This window comes from Moschus berezovskii, chromosome 6 (genome assembly GCF_049115385.1).
Source record: "Moschus berezovskii isolate FMDL1 chromosome 6, NW_MosBer_1.0, whole genome shotgun sequence".
NCBI lineage: Eukaryota > Metazoa > Chordata > Mammalia > Artiodactyla > Moschidae > Moschus > Moschus berezovskii.
In genome coordinates, this window is record NC_142465.1 from 42,763,062 (window position 1) to 42,773,404 (window position 10,343).

Sequence of the window (10,343 nt, forward strand, 5' to 3'; positions counted from 1 at the left end):
GATGCTGAAAGTCATTTTCACCTAGAACACTAGCTTTAAAGCATGTCACATATTGAAAGAAAATCTGACATCCTTTTAGTCTGGAAAACCCTACATTTTTATATTGGTAATAAATGGTCCCATGTTCAAAAGTAATCCCAGTATCAAACCAATAATCATCAGCTCACCAAAGAACACTCAATTTATTAAGTATAAGTTTGAAGGAAAACTTTTAATGACTTTCCTTCAAAATATATGAAGTACACTGAGCAACCTTATATAAAATGAAAAAACAAAAAAGGCATGTATGACTCATGATGAAATTTGCAAATATCTCAAATATTCTTAACTTTTAAAAAAATAACTAACTCTACTCAAGGTTCTAGCTCTACCTATCCCTTTGCATGAAATTCAAAAGACAGAGGAGTTGGTCTACTAGGAAGATTCAGTTCAGTTCAGTTCAGTTCAGTCGCTCAGTCGTGTCCGACTCTCTGCGACCCCATAAATCACAGCACGCCAGGCCTCCCTATCCATCACCAACTCCTGGAGTTCACTCAAACTCATGTCCACAGAGTCGGTGATGCCATCCAGCCATCTCATTCTCTGTCGTCCCCGTCTCCTCCCACCCCCAATCCCTCCCAGCATCAGAGTCTTTTCCAGTGAGTCAACTCGTCGCATGTAGGCTCACCTAATTTCTGTACAGAAATTTTGAGAAGTGCCTCACTAGCTGAGTGAAGAAATAAGACTGTATTTATAGTCTTAAATTTATAGGTCACTCTTGATCTAGTTCCCTTTTATTGCCTGGCAGTCTGGAAGACAAAGAACAAAAATTTTATTGCAATTACCTCACAGTATTTCTACTTTAATTAATCAATCCACAACTTACAGAAGCTAAGGAAAATAAGCAGCAAAGAAAGTGAAAGTAATTAACTTTGCTGAAGCCCAACAACTGGAAATAAAGCAGCTAGAACAAAGCAAAAATTAAGAAACATAATCATACAGAAAGTCAAAATAGCATTATCTAGAATATACATCATCAAGAGACAAAGAGACCAATTAAATTCATTTGTAGAAGAGCTAAGCGTAACGAAATGAATCACAGAGTTAAAATCCAGAGACAGGAAACAAACTTAAATAAAAGCAAATTTAGTAGATAGGGAGTTACTGTTAATAGGTATGTTGTTTCCGTTTGGGGAGAAGAAAAGCACTGGGTGGTGGTTATGGCTGCACAACAATGTGATATACCTAATACCACTGAATCCTATGCTCAATGGCTAAAAAGGAAAATTTATGTACATTTTATCACAATTTTGTAAAAAAATTTAACATGAATTTATCCAGCATCAAATTCTCAACTGAATTTGCTGAATATATCTTCTGTAAGGCATCAAACTGTACTCTGAACTTAATTTCTACTAGAAAACTAGAAACAAACAACATCCACAAAACAGCTAGATACTACACTACTATTACCAAAACTTCAACTCCCAGTTAAATCGATGACAATTTTGCATATTTGACTCCATACCTAATGATGCCCCGATGTTCACCTTATCAGGAGCTATAAAAATAACAGTTTCAAGTAAAACTGTTTGGTAAATAAAGTAAACTCTCTTTACTTTAAAAAGTTGACAATTTTTAAAGACCTTAATTTAAAATTTCAATTACTGTAAATTATAGAAATAATTTTATAAAAGGAAATTAGTTTCCTTTACAAATAAAAATAGATATTTAATTGTCTACATCGCTGTGATTAAATATAAACATTAGGCTATAAAGCAATCTCTTATAATCAATTATTTCACTTTTTTAAGTTATTTCTTACTAGTGAATACACCAAAATATTAATATTTTTAGTGAATATGTAGGTATTTAGCTTTTAAACATTCTCTTCCCATATCTATTGCTTTTATAAAACAGCAATAATATAATCTTTATTATCTAAATTACTATGTATTTTCAGAATAAGTATATAAAACAGTAGAGCACAAGACAGTGATGAATAGTGATGAAAACAGAGCTTGATGTAGCAAATTAATTAGCATCCACCAGTAGAAAACACCCCTTTCATTCTTAAGAAACCCATATAAGTGGGAAATGTAGAAATATAGACAATTCCATATGCAACCATGTACCATTAGTAAAACAAAACAGAAGATGTAGTTTGATGATTACCTGGAAAAGAAAGGAAAAAACAATGGGCTGTAAAGAAGATGGACTTTAAGCTGGATTTTAAAACAGAAAAGGGAAAAGGTATTAGAGCAGGAGGATATGATGAAGGTAGTGTAGGGCAATTAGGGAAGAATATACTAATATCACCTTGAATTCAAAGAGTCTGTGTGTAATTTTTGAAGCATTTAAGAATAAGTGATAAGCACAGCAATCTTCAGAACAGAGGCACATGCTGATGACATTACCCAGATTTAGGCTATTGACCCATTCTGTAATTGAAGCTCATCAGCTAAATTTAAACAGAGGCGCTCAGACTACCAGCAAAGTGAAGTGATGATCTTTACTTACCTGTCATCACTTCACTAACCTCCACAAACTCCACCCATTAGAGGAGTATCAGAAGTACTCTAGTAAAGTTCTCTAATCCAATACCACATGAAAACTGAAGAATACAACAGAAAATTGGAAGGACCCTCTATATCACAATTAGGCAGAGACAGGATTAGAATTCAGTGCGGGGATATAGGCTTCAGAAGTTTGCTAATAAACGATACTGTCTTTCATGGTCATAGCCTTGTCATGGGGAAGGGGCTTCTATAACACAACGAAGATATAAGCCATGCCATGCAGGCCACCCAAGGTGGACAGGTCAAGTGAAGAGTTCTGACAAGATATGACCCACTGGAGGAGGGAATGTCAAATCACTCCTGTAATCTTGTTGCGAGAACCATATGAACAGTACAAAATGGCAAAAAGATATGACACCGAAAGAAGAGCCCCCAGAAAGGAAGGTGTCCAACACAGAGAAGAGCAGAGGGCAATTACTAACAGCTCCAGAAAGAAGGAAGCCAAAGTGCAAACAACACTCAGTTGGGATGTGTTTGGTGGTGAAAATAATGTCCAATGCTGTAAAGAAGAATAATGAACGGGAACTTGGAATGTTAGGTCCATGAGTCAAGGTAAATTGGATGTGGTCAAGAAGCAGATGGCAAGTGTGAACATCAACATCCTGTGCAATCAGTGAACTAAAATGGACAGGAATGGGTGAATTTAATTCAGATGACCATTATATCTACTACTGTGGGCAAGAATCCCTTTAGAAGAAATGGAGTAGCCCTCATGGTCCACAAGAGAGTCGGGAATGCAGTACTTGGGTACAATCTCAAAAATGACCAAATGAGCTCAGTTCGTTTCCAAGGCAAACCATTCAACATCACAGTAATCCAAGCCTATGCCCCAACCAGTAACGCTAAAGAAGCTGAAGTTGAATGGTTCTATGAAGACCTACAAGACGTTCTAGAACTAACACCAAAAAAAGATGTTAGTTCTTTTCATCATAGGGGATGGAATGCAAAAGTAGGAAGTCAAGAGATCCCTGGAGTAACAGGCAAATTTGGCCTTGTAGTACAAAATGGAGCAGGGCAAAGGCTAATAGAATTTTGCCAAGAGGACACACTGATCAAGCAAGCACCCTTTTCCAACAACATAAGAGATGACTGCACACATGGGTATCACCAACAGTTAATATCAAAATCACATTGATTATATTCTTTGCAGCTGAAGATGGAGAAGCTCTATATAGCCAGCAAAAACAAGACCTGGAGCTGACCATAGCTCTGATCATTAGCTCCTTACTGCAAAATTCAGGCTTAAATTGAAAAAAAGTAGGAAAAACCACTAGGCCATTCAGGTATGACCTAAATCAAATCTCTTACAATTATACAGTGGAGGTGACGAATATATTCAAGGGATTAGATCAGGTATACAGAGTGCCTGAAGAACTGTGGACAGAGGTTCATAATACTGTATAGGAGGCAGTGACCAAAACCATCTCAAAGAAAAAGAAAAGGAAGAAGGCAAAGTAGTTGTCTGAGGAGGCTTTACAGAATAGTTGAGGAAAGAAAAGAAGCGAAAGCAGGGAGAAAGGGAAAGATATACCCAACTGAATTGACAGTTCCAGAGAATACTAAGAAGAGATGAGGACTTCTTCAATGAACAATGCAAAAAAACAGAGGAAAACAGCAGAATGGCAAAGACTAGAGATCTCTTCAAGAAAACTGGAGATAGGAGGTGAACAAGATGGCGGAGGAATAGGACGGCGAGACCACTCTCTCCTCCACAAATTCATCAAAAGAACATTTGAACGCGGAGTAAAGTCCACAAAACAACTTCTGAATGCTGGCAGAGGACATCAGACACCCAGAAAAGCAGCCCATTGTCTTCGAAAGGAGGTAGGAAAAAACATAAAAGATAAAAAGCGAGACAAAAGAAGTAAGGACGGAGCTCCGTCCCGGGAAGGGAGGCTTTAAAAACAGAGAAGTTTCCAAACACCAGGAAACACTCTCACTGGCGAATCTGTGGTGAGCCTTGGAAGATCAGAGGGCCACATAACCCTCTTTTTTTTTAAGATTTTTTTAAAACCCACAGACTACCCGCCAAACGGTAACTCGCAGCAGAGAAGCAGCGCAGACACCTGCATACGCCATTAGCAAGCGGGGGCTGGGCAGGGAGGAGCCGGCTGAACTGCTTAGAGAGAGGACTGGGCTTGAATGCCGCGAGAACAATTTGAGAGAACCGGGGAGAGCAAAGCAGACTGTGGGATAGCTTCCCCACGAAAAGGCGGAAAGCTCTAACCTAAACTCGGGCAGCCCCACTCACAGAATAAAGGACTGAGCAGAGCGAGCTGGCTGAGGTCGGCCCACCCCCATCCCCCGCCGAGACAGGCAGGGAGCGCAGCCAGAGCCGGAGCGGACAACCGCGGCCCCAGAAAGGCATCTGATACAAACTGCAGACAGGCTTGTTGCTAATCAGGACTTCTTGGGCTCGGGCCGGTCGATATCCCCCTGAGAAGGTGCACCGGTTGTACACCCAGAAAACTGAGTGGCGGGGACTGAGGAGGCGATAAGTCGCAGAGACCGCGCTCGCCAAACACCTGGTCCCCTGAGCTGCTCGGACCAGGGAAGGCACAAAACGCAGGCCCAACCAAGTCTGCACCTTTGTGGAGTACCTGAGAACCTGAACTTGAGCCGCTCAGACCTGGGAAGTGCATACAACCTGGCGCCGGCCTCAGGCAGTTCCCGGCAGAGCAACCTAGAGCCTGTGCAGTATAGACTGGGACAGCATACGTGCTGTGAGCGGGGGCAAACCCAGTGTGGCCGAGACGCTCCGAGCACTCCCCACAGACGCCAGAGATATTCGTCTGCAGCGTTCCTCCCTTCCCAGAACAGGACTGAACAACTGAGCCGTAAAAAGGGTCCACTCACCACCTAGTATCAGGGCGGAAATTAGACACTGAAGAGACCAGCAAACAGAAGCTAAAAGAGAGGGAACCACCTTGGAAATGACAGATAGAGACGTCTAGAGGCTACTCCAAGAATAAGACCAAAAACCAGAGGCAAGAGGCTTAAGCCCGAATCCTGAGAACACCAGAGAACTCCTGACTCCAGGGAACATTAATCGATAGGAGCTCATCAAATGTCTCCATACCTACACTAAAACCAAGCACCACCCAAGGGTCAACAAGTTCCAGAGCAAGACATACCACGCAAATTCTCCAGTAACACAGGAAACTAGCCCTGAGCTTTCAATATACAGGCTGCCCAAAGTCATTCCAAACCCACTGACATCTCATAACTCATTACTGGACACTTCGTTGCACTCCAGAGAGAACAAATCCAGCTCCACCCACCAGAACACCAACACAAGCTTCCGTAACCAGGGTACCTTGACAAGTCACCTGTCCAACCCCACACACAACGAGGAAACTACATAATAAAGAGAACTCCACAAACGGCCATAAGAGGGAAAGGTCACCCCAAGCAAAGGATTATAAGCAAGATGAAGAGGCAGAGAAATATCCAACAAGTAAAGGAACAAGATAAATGCCCATCAACACAAACAAAAGAGGAAGATATAGGAAATCTACCTGATAAAGAATTTCGAATTTTGATGGTGAAAATGATTCAAAATCTTGAAAGCAAAATGGAGTTACAGATAAATAACCTGGAGAAAAAGATTGAGAAGATGGAAGAAAGGTTTAATAAGGACTCAGAGGAAATAAAAAAGAGTCAATATACAATGAATAATGCAATAGATGAGATCAGAAACACTCTGGAAGGAACAAACAGTAGAATAACAGAGGCAGAAGACAGGATAAGCGAGTTAGAAGATAGAATTGTAGAAATAAATGAAACAGAGAGGAAAAAAGAAAAACAAATTAAAAGAAATGAGAACAATATTAGAGACCTCTGGGACAATGTTAAACGCTCCAACATTCGAATCATAGGAATCCCAGAAGAAGAAGACAAAAAGAAAGACCATGAAAGAATACTTGAGGAGATAATAGTTGAAAACTTCCCTAAAATAGGGAAAGAAATAATCACCCAAGTCCAAGAAACCCAGAGAGTCCCCAACAGGATAAACCCAAGGTGAAATACTCCAAGACACATATTAATCAAATTAACAAAGGTCAAACACAAAGAACAAATAGTAAAAGCAGCAAGGGAAAAACAGCAAATAACACACAAGGGGATCCCCATAAGGATAACAGCCGATCTTTCAACAGAAACTCTTCAGGCCAGGAGGGAATGGCAAGACATACTTAAAGTGATGAAAGAAAATAACCTACAGCCCAGACTACTGTACCCAGCAAGGATCTCATTCAAATATGAAGGAGAAATCAAAAGCTTTACAGGCAAGCAAAAGCTGAGAGAATTCAGCATCACTAAACCAGCTCTCCAACAAATGCTAAAGGATCTTTTCTAGACAAGAAACACAGAAAGGGTGTATAAACTCGAACCCAAAGCAATAAAGAAAATGGCTACGGGATTGTACTTATCAATAATTACCTTAAACGTAAATGGGTTGAATACCCCAACCAAAAGACAAAGGCTGGCTGAATGGATACAAAAACAAGACCCCCATATATGTTGTCTGCAAGAGACCCACCTCAAAACGAGGGACACACACAGACTGAAAGTGAAGGGCTGGAAAAAGATATTCCATGCAAACAGAGACCAAAAGAAAGCAGGAGTAGCAATACTCATATCAGATAAAATAGACTTTAAAACAAAGGCTGTGAAAAGAGACAAAGAAGGAAACTACATAATGATCAAAGGATCAATCCAAGATGAAGATATAACAATTATAAATATTTATGCACCCAACATAGGAGCACCGCAATATGTAAGACAATTACTAACAAGTATGAAAGGGGAAATTAACAATAATGCAATAATAGTGGGAGATTTTAATACCCCACTTACATCTATGGATAGATCAACTAAACAGAAAATTAACAAGGAAACACAAACTTTAAATGATACAATAGACCAGTTAGACCTAATAGATATCTATAGGACATTTCACCCCAAAACAATGAATTTCACCTTTTTCTCAAGTGCTCACGGAACCTTTTCCAGGATAGATCACATCCTGGGCCATAAATCTAGCCTTGGTAAATTCAAAAAAGTTGAAATCATTCCATGCATCTTTTCTGACCACAATGCAGTAAGATTAGATCTCAATTACAAGAGAAAAACTATTAAAAATGCCAACATATGGAGGCTGAACAACACGCTGCTGAATAATGAACAAATCATAGAAGAAATCAAAAGAGAAATCAAAATATGCACAGAAATGAATGAAAATGAAAACACAACAACCCAAAACCTCTGGGACACTGTAAAAGCAGTGCTAAGGGGGAAGTTCATAGCAATACAGGCACACATCAAGAAACAAGAAAAAAGTCAACTAAATAACCTAACTCTACATCTAAAGCAACTAGAAAAGGAAGAAATGAAGAACCCCAGGGTCAGTAGAAGGAAAGAAATTGTAAAAATTAGGGCAGAGATAAATGCAAAAGAAACAAAAGAGACCATAGCAAAAATCAACAAAGCCAAAAGCTGGTTCTTTGAGAAGGTAAATAAAATTGACAAACCGCTAGCCAGACTTATCAAGAAACAAAGGGAGAAAAACCAAATCAATAAAATTAGAAATGAAAATGGAGAGATCACAACTGACAACACAGAAATACAAAGGATTATTAGAGAATACTATCAGCAATTATATGGCAATAAAATGAATAACCTGGAAGAAATGGACAAATTCCTAGAAAAGTACAACTTTCCAAAACTGAACCAGGAAGAAATAGAAAATCTGAATAGACCCATCACAAGCACGGAACTAGAGGCTGTAATCAGGAATCTTCCAGCAAACAAAAGCCCAGGTCCAGACGGCTTCACAGCCGAATTCTACCAAAAATTTAGAGAAGAGCTAACACCTATTCTACTCAAACTCTTCCAGAAAATTGCTGAGGAAGGGAAACTTCCAAACTCATTCTATAAGGCCACCATCACCCTAATCCCAAAACCTGGTAAAGACCCCACAAAAAAAGAAAACTACAGGCCAATATCACTGATGAACATAGATGCAAAAATCCTTAACAAAATTCTAGCAATCAGAATCCAACAACATATTAAGAAGATCATACATCATGACCAAGTGGGCTTTATCCCAGGAATGCAAGGATTCTTCAATATCCACAAATCAATCAACGTAATACACCACATTAACAAACTGAAAAATAAAAATCATATGATTATCTCAATAGATGCAGAGAAAGCCTTTGACAAAATTCAACATCCATTTATGATAAAAACCCTCCAGAAAGTGGGAATAGAAGGGACATACCTCAACATAATAAAAGCTATATATGACAAACCCACAGCAAACATTATCCTCAATGGTGAAAAACTGAAAGCATTTCCCCTAAAGTCAGGAACAAGACAAGGGTGCCCACTCTCACCACTACTATTCAACATAGTTCTGGAAGTTTTGGCTACAGCAATCAGAGCAGAAAAAGACATAAAAGGAATACAAATTGGAAAAAAAGAAGTAAAACTTTCACTGTTCGCTGATGACCTGATCCTCTACACAGAAAACCCTAGAGACTCTACCAGAAAACTACTAGAGCTAATCAATGATTACAGTAACGTTGCAGGATATAAAATCAACACACAGAAATCCCTTGCATTCCTATACACTAATAATGAGAAAATAGAAAGAGAAATTAAGGAAACTATTCCATTCACTGTTGCAACGAAAAGAATTAAATACTTAGGAATATATCTACCTAAGGAAACAAAAGACTTGTACATAGAAAACTATAAAACACTACTGAAAGCAATCAAAGAGGACACTAATAGATGGAGAAATATACCATGCTCATGGATTGGAAGAATAAATATTGTAAAAATGAGTATACTACCCAAAGTAATTTATACATTCAATGCAATCCCTATCAAGCTACCAACGATATTTTTCACAGAACTAGAACAAATAATCTCACAATTTGTATGGAAATACAAAAAACCTCGAATAGCCAAAGCAATCTTGAGGAAGAAGAATGGAACTGGGGGAATCAACCTGCCGGACTTCAGGCTCTACTACAAAGCTACAGTCATCAAGACAGTATGGTACTGGCATAAAGACAGAAATATAGATCAATGGAACAAAACAGAAAGCCCAGAGATAAATCCACGCACCTATGGACACCTCATCTTTGACAAAGGAGGCAAGAATATAAAATGGAGAAAAGACAGTCTCTTTAACAAGTGGTGCTGGGAAAACTGGTCAGCCACTTGTAAAAGAATGAAACTAGAACACTTCCTAACACCATACACAAAAATAAACTCAAAATGGATTAGAGAGCTAAATGTAAGACCAGAAACTATAAAACTCCTAGAGGAGAACGTAGGCAAAACACTCTCCGACATAAATCACAGCAGGATCCTCCACGACCCACCTCCCAGAATACTGGAAATAAAAGCAAAAATAAACAAATGGGACCTAATTAAAATCAAAAGCTTCTGCACAGCAAAGGAAACTATAAGCAAGGTGAAAAGACAGCCTTCAGAATGGGAGAAAATAATAGCAAATGAAGCAACTGATAAAGGATTAATCTCCAAAATATACAAGCAGCTCCTGCAGCTCAACTCCAGAAAAATAAATGACCCAATCAAAAAATGGGCCAAAGAACTAAACAGACATTTCTCCAAAGAAGACATACAGATGGCTAACAAACACATGAAAAAATGCTCAACATCCCTCATAATCAGGGAGATGCAAATCAAAACCACAATGTGATACCATTTCACACCTGTCAGAATGGCTGCTATCCAAAAGTCTACATG

The 10,343-nt window shown here is 39.0% G+C and overlaps 1 protein-coding gene across 12 annotated transcripts in view; it reads right to left on the minus strand.

Annotated features, from left to right (window-relative positions):
• Positions 1–10,343, minus strand: part of PPHLN1 (periphilin 1) — a 172,138-nt gene that overhangs the window by 151,654 nt on the left and 10,141 nt on the right. For 5 of the 12 annotated variants that reach the window (XM_055394582.2, XM_055394581.2, XM_055394580.2 and 2 more), the window contains exon 2: positions 668–788. The exons of the other annotated variants lie outside the window; for them this stretch is intronic. The gene's annotated coding sequence lies outside the window, so the exon portion shown is untranslated. The remainder of the gene's footprint in view (positions 1–667; positions 789–10,343) is intronic. 12 annotated transcript variants of the gene reach the window in all.